Source organism: Protopterus annectens, chromosome 5.part0, assembly GCF_019279795.1.
Source record: "Protopterus annectens isolate FY-2018-M chromosome 5.part0, PAN1.0, whole genome shotgun sequence".
In the NCBI taxonomy this organism is placed as follows: domain Eukaryota; kingdom Metazoa; phylum Chordata; order Ceratodontiformes; family Protopteridae; genus Protopterus; species Protopterus annectens.
Window position 1 is genome coordinate 967,223,367 of NC_056735.1, and position 19,642 is coordinate 967,243,008.

The 19,642-nt window shown below is 38.9% G+C and overlaps 1 protein-coding gene across 2 annotated transcripts in view; it reads left to right on the plus strand.

Moving 5' to 3' along the window:
• Positions 1-19,642, plus strand: part of LOC122802908 (protein Atg16l2-like) — a 1,475,787-nt gene that overhangs the window by 304,472 nt on the left and 1,151,673 nt on the right. The window lies entirely within an intron of this gene.

Genomic DNA, 19,642 nt, shown 5'->3' on the forward strand with positions numbered 1-19,642 from the left:
TATAAAAAAACAGCATTCTGTTTAATTTGCTTCCTCGGAAGGCACGGGTTGTACAACTGATTAAGACCATGACATCAGGTCTTTTCCACCACTTCCAGCAGCACAGGACCCAGAACAACACCAGCAACGTTTTTGAAACCATGGAGATGAAAGGAATAATAAAAAAAGGGACTCAAACAATTGAAGTGCAAGTGAAGGACACTTTAAATCAGTATTTATAAAAGGTAGCTGGCAGTAATTTTAGTTATAACTGTGAGTCATTAATAATTAATTTGTCAGGATGTTTATTAATGGATGAACAGATTAATGTTTTAAATTTAGGCCTGAAATTAATTCCTACAGTTCTTCCTCATTGGCATTTGTTAAAACAGGATCTTTTTCAGTTTTTTCATAAATTGCATTTAAAATGTTATTTTAAAGATAAAACTGTGCACCATATTGGTGATGTGAATTTTAGTGAAGATGAAACTTTTTACTCATGTGAATCTGATGTATGTGGTGATTTTGATGGAGAAGGTGGTTTGAATGCATATTTTTTGTTAGATACAACTAATATTTCATGTAAAAGTAAATGTATTCCTCCTCATACTAATGATTGTGTGAAACAATATTCAGCAATGTTATGATATGCTATTGAACATGTATACAAATAATTTAACAGTAATAAAATTGAAATTTGTTATAATTTAACTAAAAATGAATGGATGGCCTTGAAATAATTATCTGGGAGAAAGGATTTAGTTATAAAGCTTGCAGAAAAAGGGAATACAATTGTAGTGTTACACTACACTCAATAAATGCAAATGTGATGCAAACACCTGGATGAAAATACAGTCTATAAAATTGATATTAATTGTTATAAGGAAGCTATGAAAAAACAAATTTCAAGTTTATTGCAAAAAGGTATTAGGTTAGGATACTTTACTGAGGAAGATATAAATAAGAAATTTAATATGGAGGGTTGTGCTATGGCAACCTTTTAGGTTGCATAAGGATATGCACAACCCTCCAGGGAGACCGATTGTATCCACCACAAATTATTTTTTGCATAATATTGGCATTGTGTTGCATAATTTTCTATTATCATTTGTGGAAAAATTAACATCATATATTAAGGACTCATTTTATTTTTTGAAAAAATTCAGTAATTCATTGGAATTCTAGAATGTACTGGATTACTTTAGATGTCAGTAGCTTATATACAAGTATCAAACATGCTGATGGTTGTTGCTGTTGTTGTCTTTTGGCTTTTCCCAGTTAGGGGTCGCCACAGCGGAACTCTGGTCTGCTAATGATCGGCAGTAGATTTTCACGAACGCCAAGGTGCCAGCTCGACGTTCAACCTTCGACGAAGGCACGCCCATTTATGCATGTCTTTCAAATGCCCACCCACCCTCGTGGAGGACATGCAGTCTCCACACAGAAGGCACTCACCACACTCCAGCCGAGAATCGAATGGGAGAACCTCTTGCTGTGAGGCAACAACGCTACCGCTGCACGACATGCTGATGGTATTAAATCATTATATTATTTTTTAGGAGATGGTCCTGTGTCCTACTATATTCTAGAACTGTTACAATTTTGTTTATTAAATTATTTTAGTTTTAAGAATAGAGTTTATCATCAGTTACAAGGAACAGCCATGGGGGCACATTTTGCTCCCATGTATGCAAATGTATTTATGGCCATGTTTGAACGGGATTATATTTATAAACATAATTTTGTAAAGGACTATATCTTGTATTATTATAGATACATAGATTTAATTTTTATCTGTCAAGATGGCTTTGATGAAGTGCAAAATTTTGTGAAAGAGTTGCATAACAATATTTATCATTTATCTTTTGATGGATTGCAATATGGGAGGGAATTTAGGTGTTTAGACTTGCATCTAATAGGATTAAATAATGGATGCATTCAGACGTCCGTGCCCAGTAAATTTATGGATGGAGGACAATATTTGTATGGTACCAGTTGCCATCGCCCTCATTTAATAAATTCTCTACCTTATAGAGGATTGTTGAGGTTACATAAAATTTGTAACAATAATGAAGACTTGGGTAGAGAGATTGTACAAACATCTATAATGTTTTTGAATAGAGGGTATGACATAAACACTGTCTACAGTGCCTTAAATAAGATTAGTGAAGGAGATTTTATATATATATATATATATATATATATATATATATATATATATATATATAAGAATAGTCATGAATTGAATAGGAACATTGTATATGAACAGGAAAAGATTTATTTAAAATGACTCACAATATTTTAAGTTAGGAAATATGGAAGTAGGTTAAGTATTATTGGAAGTTCTTCTCAATGATGATAAATTACAGAAGATTTTGTGCAGTAACCCATTGGTATCATATAGAATAAGACAGAATTTAAATGATAGACTAATTAGGGCCTATTTTATGGTACCTGAAGACAATTTGGTCTCTGTTTTGAGATGTAAAGGTACAGTTCCTTGTAGGAATTGTAATGTGTGCCAATTTGTAATAGCAGGTTTTGAGAGGATAAATGATATCAGATTTGCTTCTGTGGTGTTGTTTTCATGTGAAACTGAGGGGGATTATATATGCCCGTCGTTGTCCCTGTAACCTGATATATATTGGAGAAAGTAAAAGAATATTTAGAACCCAGTTACAGGAACACATTAGGGACATAAAAAACAAACAAAAAAAAAATAACAGTTCAGTGGCTGTTCATTTTATGGAAGGTCACAATAGCGACTTTACATTATTACAAGGAACCATTGCGGAAAAAGTGTTTGTTAAATTGGGTGATGCTGCTATGTTAAAAGACAAGTTATTATTTAAAGAATCTATTTTAATACTTAAATATAACACTCTTGCACCTCATGGGTTAAATTTTGAAATGAATTAGAGGTATTTGATTTAATTAAGATTTTATTTATTGATTGATTGTTTTATTGATGTGTGTATATAAGGGGAATGTATTTGAATGTTTGATTACTTCTTGAAGGCTGTATTGGCCGAGGTGCTAAAATTTATTTTATAAACTTTTGGAACTGTTGCCAGTTGTATTGATTCTTTTACCTGATACCCTGTCAGGAAAATGGTCCAAGGATTCTCTGATCCCAGTGGTAGGCACCATCTCTCCTCATATGTTTTTCTGCCCTGTCCCTTGATACCTAGATTCATTCAGAATGTGACCCTATACAAGATCACAGTCATTGTAATAACTCTGTTAAGTACTCTGCAAACATTATTCCACTCGGTGTGGCTTCATCTTCTGGAGGAACCTCTGTACCTGAAAGTATTCAGACCCCTCCCTTTTCTTTCATTAAGCAAGTCTCACAATAGTATGAATTCTGTCCTCTTGACTTCATAATTTTTCCACTTCTGTTGATTGCCATGGACACTTCTTACCCTTCTAGGGTCATTCAGTGGCATTGATATACACTATGGACGTCTTCACAGGGGTAGATACTTCTTAGCTCCCTTTTCTGTGGAGCTAGTGTGCCTCCCAACTATGATTTGTTGTTGGTTACAATTTTGTTAAGGATAGTCTGTCTGCAGTATGCAACTTTTATCAAGGAATAAGAAAGAACTTGTTTGTTACAAAGTGCGTAAGACACTTCTGAGGGGAACATTTCAGATTAGACCTCCACAGTTATGATCCTGTTGCATCCAAGGATATGGAACCATACCAAAGACATACTTAAACAGGAGAGATTGTATTTACACAGTTTGGATGTTCACAGTCCATTGTATTTGGATGGAACAAAATCTAGCAGAATGTTGATGGTCTGTGTAAATTCTTGTTGCCAGGCTGACCATAGGCTGGGGGTAATCCTTGAAGATGGATGCAAATAACCCAGAACTGTCATTATGGTGTGTGTATAGCTTTTATTTTTTGTCTTTACCTGGATATTGGGATCATAACATTTCTGTTGGGGGATTTCATCACACATGTCCTTGCTTGTACTTCATTGAATGTAAGCCCTTAATTTTCCACAAACTCGGAGGAGTCTTCTTGTATTCAAGTGCAGATGATTTCTTTTTTCAGGCATAATGACATGCACTTCAATGTTTCTCACAGACAAAGCCCCAGAAGTCACAGCCTTAGCATACAGGGTGAGTTCACAGTGGTAGGTGGAGGCGCACAAACTTATGTGGTTCTTGAACTTCAAGGTGCTAATGTTATCAAAGGTCTAGTCATATATATGGATGGGGTTTGAGTGGACACTGAGTTGCATATGTCAACAAAGTCATAATATGAGACCTACTGTTAATTTTAGACAACTGACTTGATGTTGGTGTGGAGACGATGCCCACTAATTTCAGCAACTCTCTTCCCTTCTTGTATTTGAACCAGTCCTAATGTTTGATGATAAATAGTATACTGTTGTGGTGGAAAACCTATTTGGTCTCTTCCAGTTGTAGGGAAAAAATGTTTTCATGTAAGCCAACCTTGGCTGAGAGCATTGCGTCTCATTATACAAACTCAAGAGAAGATGCGACCAACCCCCCTGTTGCACTTCAATCTGACCGTGATGTGGTACATCAGCAGGGTAGCACACATTTATGTCCCATGTGCAGAGAGCTTGCATTGAATTGCCATTGAGCCATAGACTGTGTTATCTCTCTCAGAATTACTTACATCACTGGGAAATTCAGTATGTTGGCAGACTGTTTACTATTCAATTCCAGTCTTGTTATGTAGTTGAGGATAAGGGACAGCTTTCTGGTCAGAGTCTTCCAAGCTCTAGTATCCCGAATATTAACCTATTTGCCCTATGAGGTAACAGGACTCTCCATTCTGCTCAGTTCACTGAGGCATGATTCTCCTCTACTGTGGCCTCATCATCTGGATACCTCTGTATCTGAAAGATGGTGGATTCATTACTGTTCACTCGTGGGAAAGATACATGTGTACCTCTCTATTCCCTTCTCTGATACTGTGCCTACTATCATAATTCAGAGATGAATGAGCAATCGAACACAATTAATTGTCATTGCTGTGTGTCGAGTAAATACCATGTAGATTTGTTTGAGTAATTGTAGGACTGTATTCTGTTAAAAGTCAGTAAAGTTCCTCTTGGTTGGAGCAGCAAAAAAGCTCCACCTCAAATCATAGCTACTCCACTAGAGCCTATGCTGTTAAGCTAGATTGTCTAGCAGAAGTTTAAGAAATGATTGAAGCTGTTAGAAAACTTTTCATTCATAATATATATTCTACCAGTGAGTGGTTCTCCAGTTTGACAGAAATGTAGTATGTTTCCCCAAAGCTGTTTATCTTGTAGGTGATCTCAGTCAATTTGAGGGACATTTCTGACTGGGATATCAAATTTTGCTATGGCCATAGTACATGTTTCCAGTATCACCTATAAATTTATGGGGCTAGAACTGTATCCCAGTGCTGAATAGTTAAGCAGTTGCATGCTGCTGCAAAGCCATTCTCATTCTTGAAAATGAACTTTGACTGACAGGCTTACATGTCCTCAGTTCAGGTGGGCTGGTTTAGAAGCTCAGAAATTCATCGTTGGAAGGAATTTTTCTTGGTGGCCATCACCTGTTAATTTAATGTCTGAGCTACAGGTCCTTTTTTGTAGGAAACTCTATATAACCTTTCATTGGGATTGGGTGTCCTTTAAGCCTACCCTGCATTTCCTCTTGAGATGGTTCTCAGAAACTGTCTTTAAGCCATTCCATTCTTTTTCAAATGTTCTTCTCTGGGATTGAATCCAGCACAGAAAGTGAATTGCATTCCTTTGATTTGTATTGCAGGGTTATGTTCTCCAAGAAAAGGGGGCATAAATTCAGGAAGACAGACTAGGTGTTGGACTCTAGTAAAGAAGGACTTTCAATGACTGAATAAACTTCATTCAAGTGGATTTCTAACTGCATTGCTATCTGAAATGGCTTTTTATCATCGTGACATGCTTCTCCAGTGGGCAATGTCATTGTAAGGTCTCCTCTATGGCTGTGATGTTTCCATTGCCTGTGCCAACAATTCATCCAATGTATATATTTGTATTCTGGTCATTTGGTTGTCATTTCACTCCTTATCCAAACATTATTGTTTGGACTGTGATTCCAGAAGTTGTGTTTCTTTGTGTGCCTTTACCATCTGGTTTTCTTGTAGGTTTGTATATCTGAACAAGTCTCTTTTGGATAACTGATGAAAGTGTTCTAGTCAGTTTGGTATTTGTAAAAAGGTTCACTCAATTTGCTATTTATATTTTATTAAAGTGTTTTTTTTGTGTGGAGTTATTGTAGGTTTGTCATGCCAGAAAAGTTATTTTGTACTTCCTCAGATTCTTCCCATGAGTTAACTGCTGAGGGGTTTTGAATTCCTATGTAAAAGATAAATATACACCACTTGAGTTGATCTCTTCTCGGTGATTATTATCCTTCCACCATAACCTTGTATTTGTAATGTCTTTCTACCACACATTGCCAGATTGATAATCATGTACATCAGGAACATATATCATTTTGTGCTTTTGTTTGATTGTATTTCTCAAGTTGTACTCTGTGCAAGGATGGTTGACCTGGGCAGTCCAAGTGATAGGTACGTCAGACTAATGTGTGACATCCTGTACAGTTAATATTTAATAGGGGAATTTGAAAAACATGAATATACATTTAAGGACAAAGTTGAATGATATAATACACTCTGTAGCTGAGTTTCACCACAGAAGAAAGTCTACCTCTGTTTGTTTAGAGGCATGTCAGCTTCTTCATCCTTAAGGTGAAGAAATTTCCTCATGTCTAGATGTGAGGTTATGATAGTAGAGGTTGCAGGCCTGACCATTCTGTGCATATGATCATATTCGTATTTGCTGACCTTGGCTGAATGATAGGATGACAAGATATTCATAGGTTACTTGTCAAACCTAGTTTAAATCCTGTGACTTCGGGTCTTCAGAATTTTAAAACAGCTGTAGTCTTAAAATGGTTTGCAGTAAAATGGTAGAAACCAGATTAATTTGGCTGGAAAGAAGATAGAAGTCTGTCATTGATGAACCCAGTAGCGTAATGTAATTCTCAAAAGTTAAGCTATTATTTCTCTAGTAATGATCCTTTTATTTAATGTCAAAGTTAGATGCAGTAATTAAACCAGTAAAACAGTCTAAACAGTTAACTGACTGCAAACAAACCCACAACTCCTCTTACAACACAGCTAGAAAAAAGTTAATCACAGAGTTGTGGACCGCATTTATTACACTGAACAATACCATAGAAATGGAATTTACTGATATCAGAAATTCACTTTATGAAAACAGAAATACCTGCATTTGAACTTGCAGTGACTATGGGTTTTTGGTAACATTAGTTGGAGTCTTTATTTGGAAACAAGTGATTGAATGAGACACTCTCAAGTCCTTTCACTTCTAAATTTACACATTTGAACAAGGCTTCACAAACACAGAGTTAGATATATTAAGCTTCATAACTGCAGAGTTAGATGTATTAAATGTTGTGGTGTAGGGAGTAGGGCTTTCCTTACTACTAAAGAAGAAGAGTTTTTTTGGTGTGTCCTTTGGTCATTTAGTCTCAGGTGAATTGTCTTTGACTTGGCAATCGTTATTGAGATGACATATATCCATAAAAGAACATGTGCACAGTGCGCATCATATAATCATACATATGTGCATGCGCACACACACACGTGTGTCTGTGTGGATATGCATACAAATCTATATGAGAAATCAGTCTTATCAACAAAAACATGTAATGTTGCTGTTCAAAATATTTCATATATCACATAAAGCAAGACTTCAAGTATTCCACATGTCCACTTATTTATTTATTTTTTTTTAGTTTGAATTACTGTTTCATGTTCATTTCCTTATAATACTGTAATTAAATTGCCTTCTGAATAGGGCTTTATATAGGATACGTAGAGATGTTGTATATATTGATTACTGCTGCAGTAGCCTTGGCTTATATGGGTTGCATCCTGCCACCTTCCAAAGCCAAAGGCTACCTTCCATGCTCCCAAACTGTCAAGCAGCTTGAGGTTAGCTGACTAAAAGACAAGTCTGGGTGCGAAGCCCTTCAGAGCTTTACTGCAGCTGATTAGTATGCTCCTATGAGGGTTTTTAGGATTGACAGTCACCTCGTGCTTTTCTTTGCTAGGCAGACAAGTTCCCTGAGAGGGGGGGCCTTTCATTTTCTTATATTTACGTATGTTTTATTACTTTCCACTTCAGGAAAGTTATTTTAAAGCTAGGAGTGTTGTGTTTTAATGGACTTTCTCGAGACTGTAACATACTCTTAAATGGAGGATTCATTTTTTTCTGTCAATTTTAAAGTAATGTAAACTAACTGATAAAAAATTCTGTGGAGAAGTTGTGTTTAGTTTTCTGGTATGGGCTGCTGTACTGTTTGAAAGTGCTTTTTACTACTTTTTTTTTAATGTCAGAAAGTGACCTCTGTGGACTAGTAATTTTACTGACATTGGCTGCCTGTCTTCCCAGGGAGAGAGGCATCATTCTCAGCTTGACCATGCAACAGGTTGTCAGCCCCGAAGTCGGTCCTTTTTGCAGCCACAAAAAGAAAAAGTTAAGTAAGCAGCCTTACTCACCACAGCAGGCTAGCAGTTTGCCTCAGCTGCAGGTGGGTGACTATGTTGTGGCCATTTGTCTTACCTCAGACCACTCATCTTTTATCCAGAATCCCTCTGGTGTAGCATTTGCAGCCACTATGGACCGGGGGTTAGTCCTTTCCTTTGTTACTGTTGCAGTCCCCTCAGTGGGCAAGGGAGAGCCACTGTTGTTGGTCATGGGAGACAGAACAATGAAGGTTTCCCTATTATGTAAGAATGCTGTGCCTATCCCTGGGGAAGCAGCGGCTGCTGTTAGTAGCATGGTTGACCCCATTTTTTCTCTCAAAAAAAAAAAAAAACAGAAAACCAAATGTATCTATTCATCCTTAAAGTTTCTTTGGCTAGAAATAGCTTACTAGGTGAGGCTCAGGGTTTAATTCAGGCTGTTGATCCTTGTAATGTTGATTCTGGTAAAAGAAAGAGGGATGCCGCTCTTCTTGAAGAGATTCAAGATTCTGAATCTGAACTGGAAGTTGTAGGGAGAGATTCAGGGTTTTGTCCTCAGATTTTTGATTTAGACTCTGAGGAGAGCTGACTTTTTGAATCTTCTTATGGGGTGTTCTGTTTCTGTGAGGCTATTGCTAGGATGTGCCAGAGCTATTCTGTCTGGCTTACTGGATTCCTCCTCTACTTGCTCATGTTAAACATACCACCCTTTCTCTCCCTCTCTACAGCTCTGGGAATCACCCATTTATCAGGATTACTGCAACAGTCAGGACATAGTACGGTTATGTAAGAACTTAGTGTAACAGTAGATGTCCTACTGATCAGTGTTGCAGTATTCCCTCCCTTCTACCTTTCCCCCTTTTTCAGTATTTCTCTTCTCTGTGGGACTAACACTGTGCCTTGCATTTCCACACACAAGCACGCTCGTTATCACAGGATCTTTCTTTTTGAGGGGGAACGTGCTTACCCTGTTCAACCTAAGCCCCTGTTACCTGACCTTTCTCCTTCCTTTGTCTTCTTCAGGCTGCTGCTGGCTTGGAGATAGCTTGAAGATCTCGTGCACACATCCACTTTTATACCTAGATGGCTTTGAGCTGAAGTCGTCACCTGGATGTATGACATATGAAGGTAAAGCTTTGGTACCACATATGGATGTCGGCAAGCTATAACCTGTCTGTTAAGAATACTGCAACATTGATCAGTACGGCATCTACTGTTATGGTAAGTTCTTATACAACTGTACTTTATGTTGAGATAGCTTTGAAAGTTTAATAATTTTTTTAAATTTGTTTAATCTTTAGTAGTATGTATTTAACAGGCAATGCATTTTCAGATTGGCTCAGTGTTTTATTTTAGCTTTTCTTTATTCTCATGTTAAATGCTTTTTCTACTGGGTTTCATTCAGGAGAGAAGTGTTTGTGGGATGGTTTTTGTTTGTGCTTTTTGTTATGTGAAAATCCATTTTTTCTTTATAGTATTAATACTATGGATTTTTTTTTTAACTGATCACTTGGATAAAGTGGTTGTACTTGCTTAATGAAGTGTTATAAATGCTTGATATGGAAGGTAGGCAGATAAAGGGATAATCAGTATCCACACTTCAGGTCAGCTACACATTATTATCACTCCCTCAGCTTGAGTGCGAGTGTGTGTGTGTGTGTTGCATTGCTATGATAACAAAATAAAACTATCTGGTCAGCCATATTTTGTAGCTTGTATGCTTTTACCCCTTCTCTTAGATTGTCATCCATCCAGGGCCTTCTTGAAATCTTAAAAGTCCACTACCTGCTTAGATAATATGTGCATTTATCTAGTACTATTTATATGAAGAGCATTTTCGTAGGTCTAAATGAAATGTTGCTCTTAGTCTATTAAACATGCACTGTTATCACTTGAGCATCTGTCTTCATGAGATGTATACCACCACACTGCTCTGCACGTACATTATATCCCCATATCATGTCTCCCTTTTCTCAGATGTCCACAAGTGAGTATAGATTTAGTATTTTAATCTTTTTAGACCTCTTGTCCTACATTCCCTTCATTAGCTTTGTATCTTTTTATTTACATTCTTAGGTGTGTTGTGATATTCTTATACTTGCATGGGCATCAGAACTGAACACAGTTCTTTAGTTGTGATTTGGTAAGGCCTTTATAGAAAGTTATCATCTTTGGTCCTGAACTTTCTTCCCATCCATCAAACATTTTTTTTTTTTGTTTGGCTTTGATTACAACCTTCCAAATGGTGGTTTAGTAAAGAAGGGGGAACATTTGTTTTAATATGAAGGAAATAGAATTAGTAGAGGTTACATTTGGAGAATGGGATGTTGTACAGAATTAATGGAAAGTGATCCTGTCAGAAGTTAAGGGTGTCATTCTGCTGAAAAGCTATACAGTGTCACTTAAAAAAACATGCATCTTATAAAGTCAGTATTATAAGGTAAGGGGGGGCATACTCTATGAATATCTACCTGCTTCTGGAACATTTATAGGTCTCAGCCCCTTAAAAAGAAGATTGTTATATAGTAAGGACAATGAAAGAGTATTAATTATGGTTTGGCTATTCTTTGCTTCATTGTACTTAAGGGTTATATTCAAGTTATGAAGGGATGGAAATTTATTGAGAAGTCATGCAAAGTTTTATGCAGAATCACAGTGAATTAGAGTTAAGAGAGACACAAAAAGGAACATGGCAAGTAGTTTAATAAGACATTACTGACATGGAAAGGATTGATGAGGCTAAATTTAGTTATTAGAAAACAAAATGTGGTATGTAGTAACAGAAGACAGAATTCGTTTGACATTAAGTAGATGGAAAATGTTTTACAAGTTGAGCCAGGGCAAACATATGAAACAAAGCTTTGGAATTTTAATCAGTGACTGTCTTATAAAAATAAATGCTTATAAATGAGAAATAGAGGTATAAATCAAATGAAGCAAGGGTATACTTGTATAAGAAATATGAGTTAGAAGAAAGTATTTTTTTATTGAAAAAGTGGAGAAAGTTTGAGAATTGTCAGAGAAAGTAGGTATCCAATATCTAACTAATCTGCCTTCGGAAACTGCACTGTATAGATGTTAATATAATGCAAGTGAAAGGGAAACTGGAAAAAAATGATAAAGGTATTGTACTAAGTATTCAGGTTGTATGAAAAGGTAAGATGTGGGGACATTTTCATCTAATAAAGAATGCTGTAATTAACAATGGGCAAAACAAATACTAATTTGTTTTTAAAAAGGAGTGACAAAAAATTTAATTGTTACAATTTATTTTGTAAATGATGAGTTAGTATAGATTTGAATCCAAACATTTGCTGTGGAAATGGAACCAACAGCCTTCTGAGATTGCAATATCAATGGCAAATGTGCAGTGAGTACTTTCAGAGTTGTACAACAGCAGAGAAGGAGGTGTAGAGTCTGAGCCTTGTGGAGGTGAACTTAGATGTACAGGTAGATAGTAAGTAAAAAGCGGTAGTAATAACTGAACTGTTTCTTACTTCATGATCCTGAACTAGGAAATGCACATGCAGCCCACACAGAGGAACTTTAGGATCAAATGACAAGTATTTTATGATAAGTTAAAGATGAGCTTGTTAAACAGTAAAACCTGATTTAGCCGGTTTGTTTTGATGTCCTGAACATTTTTCACAGAATGTAATATTTGTTGACCCTCATTTGATGCTTGTTTTCTTGGGAATGCACAAAATTAAGTAAAAATAATTAAAAGCAGCAGAAAGCACCACTGCACTACCAGACTGCAACTCATTCCACACCTTTCAGCCCCAGAACGTGGACTGAAGCTGCAAAGGTGGTGGTGTCTCCATATTCATAAACGATATGCACACCTCCAGACTAGTAGCCCAGCATAATGGTACAACTAACATTGGGTAAGACGGCAATTCAAGTAATTTATTTATTTTATTTTATTTATTTATTTAACATTTGTTGACCGGGAAAGTCCGACTAGGTTCCACAAATCCTGTTTTCAGCGGAGGCCCGGGGAGAAATGCTCCAGACGCATGTCTTTAGAATGTGGGAGGAAACCGGAGTACCCGGAGGAAACCCACGCGAATGCAGGGAGAACATGCAAACTCCGCACAGAAAGCACCCCAGCCGGGAATCGAAGCAGAGAACCTCTTGCTGTGAGACGACAGCGTTAACCGCTGCACCACTGCATCACTGCACCGCCCATAGCCTGCTATAGATCCCCAACCATGTCCTAAGACTCTCATTCCACGTTCCTAAGCACCCTGGAAACTATTAGGGTCCAGCCCAACATGCTCATACTAGGTGACTTCAACTACCTCTCCATCAAATGGGATGCACCAATACACTGGTCCAATGCTTGCTGGAATTCATCAGTTCCATTACCTGGATCAGCTCATTCTTAAACCCACTAGAGGAAGCAATATCTTTGACCTAGTAATTACTAACATGGACAACCATTTCTCTACACCAATAGTCAATTCCTCCCTGGTAAGATCCGGCCACAAAGTAATCACCTTGGAAATCCACACCCCCCCCGGCAAAGGTAACCACCATGAAAAACTTCTCCATAGTTTACTTTGGTCTCCTAAAAACAGAGGGGTGGTTAACTTTACGGCACCCATGTCAATGGAAAATAGATGTATGACTGCTGAATCATACAACAATGCACTGTACGAACACGTACATAAATGCATAGAACTAGCCATACCCAACAGAACAAAGACGCTCTCCTCCAAAAAAAAAAAAGGAAGCCAAGCTGGTGGTCCTCTGCCATTAATAAACTCTACAATAGAAGGAAGAAACTGTTGCAGAAAAAGGTGAAGTCCCAAGACTGGAAAAACTCCCTTATTAGCCTTAACCAAAAGTTGAGATCCCTCATCAAAAGCTCTAAAGCCAGCTATGAAGGCAGAATTGTGGCAGACACTAAAAACAACCACAAAGCCTTCTATAGTTCTATCAAGAATCTCCGTAGCAGTATGCAGGTTTGCTCTGAGTTGTACTGCACAATGGTACCTCTTGTACTAAGCCAACAGATATTGCCGACATACTGGCCGACAGATTCAGTGCCAGCTTTACCCCTCTCCCCCCCCCCCAAATGACCAATCACAATACCGGAGGAATACCAGGCACCCAGCATTACTGCAGCATAGGTTATAAAGCTGCATTGTCCAAGGCCAAGAATACAACTTCCATGGGACCCAACAGTATCCCTGGATGTATTCTACATGAACTACAAAGTGAACTTGCAATGCATCTGTGTGCCGTATTCAATCACAGCCTCACCTCAGGCTTTGTCCTTACCGAATGGCACACTGCTACATTCATCCCTCTCCATAAAGGGGGAGTGACTACTGACCCTGGGAATTATTGCCCCATTAGTCTGACGAGTCTGGTATGTAAGGCTATGGAGCTCATCATCGTGGACCTATTTAACAAAGATATAGGGAATCTCCAAACTGTAGATCCCACTCAATTTGTTTTTGTGAAAGGTAGATCATGCCTGCTGAACCTGGTTGAATTCTTTGAGTCAGTCACCAGAGATGTGGATGAGGGCTTGGCAGTTCATACAGGCTACCTCGATCTGGCCAAGGCCTTTGATACCATTTTCCAATCAGGAATTATTGATAAACTCACCAAACTAGGCATCAACCCCTATATCACTAGGTGGGTTGCAAATTGGCTCACAGATAGAACCCACAGTGTGAAAGTAGCAGACTCCAAGTCAGACTGCAGACCATTCAAGAGTGGAGTCCCACAGGGATCGGTCCTGGGTCCTCTCCTGTTTGGCATCTACTTCTTAGAAGTCCAGGCTAACAAGGAGGGACTCTGTCTGACCAAGTTCGCAGATGTCTGCAAGCTGGGAGCCATTATTAACTCCCCAAGTGGTGTAGATATCCTACAGAAAGGCCTCGGTGAGTTCAATAACCAGTGTCAAAACCATCGCCTTAAGCTTAATGTCAAAAAGTGCATCATCATCCCCTTTTGGAAAAACTCAGTTCCCACTTATTACCACATCGATGGGAGCCCACTGAATACTGACGGCATTATAAGAGATTTGGGGACACAGGTTGACAGCAACCTCTCCCTCGACCACCACATTGCCACTGTGGTCAGAAAGTCTTTCTGGGTGGCACATCATTACCAAGTTTTTTGCATCCAGGACGAAAGAGGTCATTGTCTCCCTCAACTCTTCCCTCATTATGCCAATCATAGAGTATAATGCCCCCTTTAACATGTACCTCACTAGACACATGCAACAGCTGGAAAGGCCACAGAGGTGCCTCACGGAGGATCCTAGGCCTTAAACACTTCCTACTTGGACAGACTAAAAAAACTCCAGCTATTCTCTGTCTCGTATCATCTAATAAGAGGCGATCCCTGCTTGATTTACAAAGCCATGTCTGACTCAACTCTGTTAGAAATGCTACATCTAAGAAATCTCAATCCCTCCGCACCACACGCTCTAGAGACCTCAACCTCATTACCACAATCAACAGAACATGCTGGAGGGACAGGTTCATAACCTAGAGACTGCCCATGCTCTGGAATAGACTTCCCATACATGTCAAGCAGAGCACCTCACTGGCCCTCTTCAAGAGAAATCTTGATGAGTGGATGGGAAATAGAAAGTTCACCCCGGGGATCATTCCAGTGGCTCCACTTGATAGAGGCACTGGGAACTAACGTCGGGTGGCACAATGCCAGGGCACTTCTATGGGCTAGGCCATTAGCCCTAGTACACACCTATGAACAAATAATTAACACTTAAAAAGCAAAGCTGAGTCTAGAAAATGTGAGTGACAGTAAGTACAAACAAGAGACATTCAATATAATAGAAAGACCATCTGAAATTTTAGCACATCTCTCTTATTTAATTCCATTGTGATGTCTCCAGAAAAAATATCTTCCAAAACCTGTGTTTAAATAAGACATGGTTAACTCATAGGACTTAAAGCAATTAACAGAATGCACACATTGAGTCAAATAGTCGAAGTGCAGTTGTCAGCAGACTGAGCATGTTAAAACACTGCATAAAATTGTCACTCTAGCATTTTAGTAAACATTTGCTGCTTAAAATATTGGTAATGGCAGGTGGGTGACTTGCAAATAGTTTAAATTGCCATTATAATGCTTTTTTCCTTTAAATGTGTATTATCAACTCCACCTTTAATTTCCACTGCTATGCGTTCTCTATAAAAAAATGTGAATTTCTTAAAATGTCAACATCTTGCAGAATTTAAAGTACAGCCATGTTCTGCTTCACTGTAACGACATATAATTGCTTGATGGAAGTTTTCCACATAAAAAGCATTATAAGCAGAACATGTGGCTACCTACAAAACCTTTTTGAGTTGCAACTGAAATTAAATTTTTGGCTAAATGTTTTGTTAACATGGAGTAAATTCAGTATAGATCTTTATTAATAAAACTACATTATTTACAAAATCCACAGGGATATTTACCAGAGCTTCTCACATTACTCTTAATAGTTGTTATTGTTGTTCTTAATAGTAACATATCATATTCATTTTATAATGTATTCCAGTAAATTATTCAGAGTAATGCCCCTTTTTATCTATAGAAATGGGTGCCTATTCTATTGCATTTACAAGTCTCATTTGATGATTTTCTAGTTTTTAGTGATGTATTTTATTTGACTAGCATCTGTGCTGTAGGTTATAAGACATAATTAGTTTTCATTGGTAACATATTATGTTCACAATATTGATCACTGCTGCAGTAGCCTTAGCTGAATGGGTTATGTCATGCCAAGGAAATTCAGCTTCGAAAGCTTCAGGGCACCTACCACATGCCAAGCTCTCCAGAGCTTTCAAGGATCGGTTGGCTTGTGCTGCTCCTTTGCTGGGTAGATGAGCTCTCTTAGACAGGGGGGGGGGGGAGCAACAAACTCTCACTTCCAATCCTGTGCTTTACCATTTGGACTGCTCACTGCTTCTAGAGTTTTCACAAAATGCTTGTCTCTTCTATAGCACATTACATAACTCTGGGAATTCTTATTTATCCCTACTTAGATGACTGTCTCATTCAGGGAAAATCCACACAGAGACTACAGACACCTTTCAGATCACCGTAGACTGCTTTCAGAAGGTAGGTCTCAACTCAAATCTTCAGAAGCCAAAAACTCTTCCTCAAATATTGATCCTTTTTCTGGCAGCCCTCATAGATTCAGCCCAACAGAAAGCCTTCCTTCCTCAGGGCAAAATATCTTTCCTAACAAACTGCCTGATCAGCTGTTTCCAGAACAACACATCTCAACAAGGGAATTTCTGAAAATTCCAGGTTACTTTGCATCCTGCATTCTCATGACCCCGCTTGCAAAGTTGTATCTGAATACACTTCAGTGATTGCTAAACATGCTTGAGGACAGCATTCTCAACCCCTGGATCTTCTAATGCCTCTTCTTCTGTGCCTGAAGAAGGAACTGCTATGGTAGAAGAACACCATACTGCATAATCCAGGGGCAAATTTCTCTACTAGAAGCAGACAAGACCATCACTATAGACAGTTTAGCCATAGGTTGGGGAGGGGGGGGGCAACATAGGTTCTCTGAAAGTGTGGGGTATCTGGACCACAGCAGAAAAATTTGCATATAAATCTGAAGAAGCTGCTAGCAGTCTACCTGGCCATAATGGCTTTTCAGCAGAATTAAGCACAGGGACCTTGCAGATGTGGATGGACAAAACTACAGCAATGTGGTACCTAAAGAAGTAAGGGAGTACCGTTTCCTACCCTTTGTGCAGCCTCATGAGGAAGATGCTGGCTCAAGAACTAGGGCTAACTCTTTTATAGCATATTATGTTCTGGGACAGAGCAGTAGCCTGACAGGTTCTGTAATCAGGGTGTTCTAGACCTGAATGAATGCTTAAAGAGAGAGTTGTTCCTGGACCTAAGTCTGTAGTGTGGGGGGTCCCCTCAATAGATCTGTTTGCCTCTCACCAGAATAGAGAGCTATAGAGATTATGCACCTGAGTGCAACAGGCAGGAACCTGGAAAATAAATGATTTCTCTTTCACATGGACAAACTTGTGCACTCCCGCACATGCCTCTGTTCCCCAGGGCACTGATCAAAGTCAGGACAGATAGACCCAGCATGATCCTAGCGGTCTCTTTCTGACTGAGGCAGCAGTGGTTCTCCTTTCTCATGACCCATAGCAAGGGAGATTTCACACCTTACTACAGGAAGTAGATCTCTTCAGCCAAGCCAAACTAAGGGATCTGTCTTCCATCCTCACCTAGCCACACTCAGGTTAACAACCTGGAGGATTGGGTTTTGACACCATGGAATGCCTCCTGACCCATTGATGTTCTTTCCATTCTAAAGGAGACAAGGAAACAGAATACCAGAAAATCATACCTGGCAAAATGTAAGAGGTTCTCTCTTGTGTAAGAGCAAGAACACCAACCCTTTTCAAGCAGACATCAAATCTGTCTTAGAGTACCCTTCAAGCCTGATTAGACAGGGACTTTCCTACTCCAGGATTAAAGAACATGTATCACACATCCCAGTCTGCCTTCACAGTGCTCCTCCTGTCTTCTCACACCCCCACATGATGCTTTTCCTAAAAGAGTAATTCACACGAGAATACCCAGAAGGAACTCCATTCCTGTTGAGGATCAAATTATGTGCTAGAGGATGTCCCCTTTCCATCTTTGAATCTGTTGCCACTGCCTCTCTAATGATGCTCACTTGGAAGACCATTTTCCTTATAGATTTTACATCAGCAAGGAGTGTCTCAGAACTAAAAGTCCTCATGTGTGAAGAGCTGTTCACTTTCTTTCACAAGGATAGGGTAACCTTTAGACCAAACCCATCTTTTATGCCTAAGGCAGTATGAGAATATACCCTAAATCAGGCTGTCCACATGCCTGTGTTCTTCCCAATTCCATAGAACAGGGCAGAGCAAGTCCTTCATTCCCTGGATGTGCACAGGTAAATCAGGTACTAGCAGGACAAAAAACAGTGATAGAGCAGAGAAATTACTGGTGGCTTTTGCAGAGGAGAACTGGACAGGCCTGTCTCCAAACAAGCCATTTCTAAATGCATAGCAAACTGCATTAAGTTCTGTTATTCCCACCATGGAAAAATTCTGCCTAGGCATATTAGAACCAACTCCACTAGGCATAAAGCAGCTACCACTGCTTTCCTCAAAGGAGTCCATACCCAGGCCATCCTCAAGGCAGCCATGTGGAACTCGGTGCATACCTTTATAAAACACTATAACCTATGCAATGTCTCCAGGGCTAGAGCAGGTTTCTCTACTGCCATCCTACAACACATTATTTCCTAAGGTCATATGGATGACCTACCACCCACATGTGGGCTTTAGGAGTCCTTATAGGTACATAGATTAGTACTAAGCTAACTGCCCTTGTGAGCCATTTTAAGCCTAGCCAATTATCCCTTGTGAGACTCAAACCCTGCACCTTGTGTTTGTAAGGCAAACACCTTAGCCATTTGGCCAGCCTCCCAACCCCTTCCAAGAATCAACACTGCAACATTGACTGTGAAGAACATGGCACACCTGTGTCCAACTTGCCATGTTTGTACATGTTTGATTAGGTCATTGTTATAGTACATACTCCCTCCCTTCTGTCTGCTGACCACTTCCCTCCCATTTACTGAGTGCAAATGAAAGAGGAGTTCTCAGCAGATAGTCCTCTTTTATCTCATTAATTCCTTCTGTACCTCCTATGATTTTCCTACTTCTCACTCGGATTAAGATAACTGGGGAGATTGTGCTTGGGCATCAGACTGCTTGTTCACTGCTTAGAAAGACCTGAAGGTAGTGCTGACAAATGCCCTTCTTATATCCTGACATTCAGATGTTTGTCAGCTGGGGATGATGCAAAAACTCTGAAAATTGTGCTGGTCGTGGCTTTCTGCATGGCAGAAAGAATCCGGAATCAGTGTGGCAACACTGATCTACTCGAACATCTACAATTATGGTGAGTGGGACACAACTGTACTTTTAATCCTATTACTGCTAAACATTTTGTTAACTTAAATCGTACTCTTTCTGACAAGGATGCAAAGATTATTGATAAGTATTGTGAAAAGGTATATGCTTATGCAACTTTGACTTTCAGAATTTTT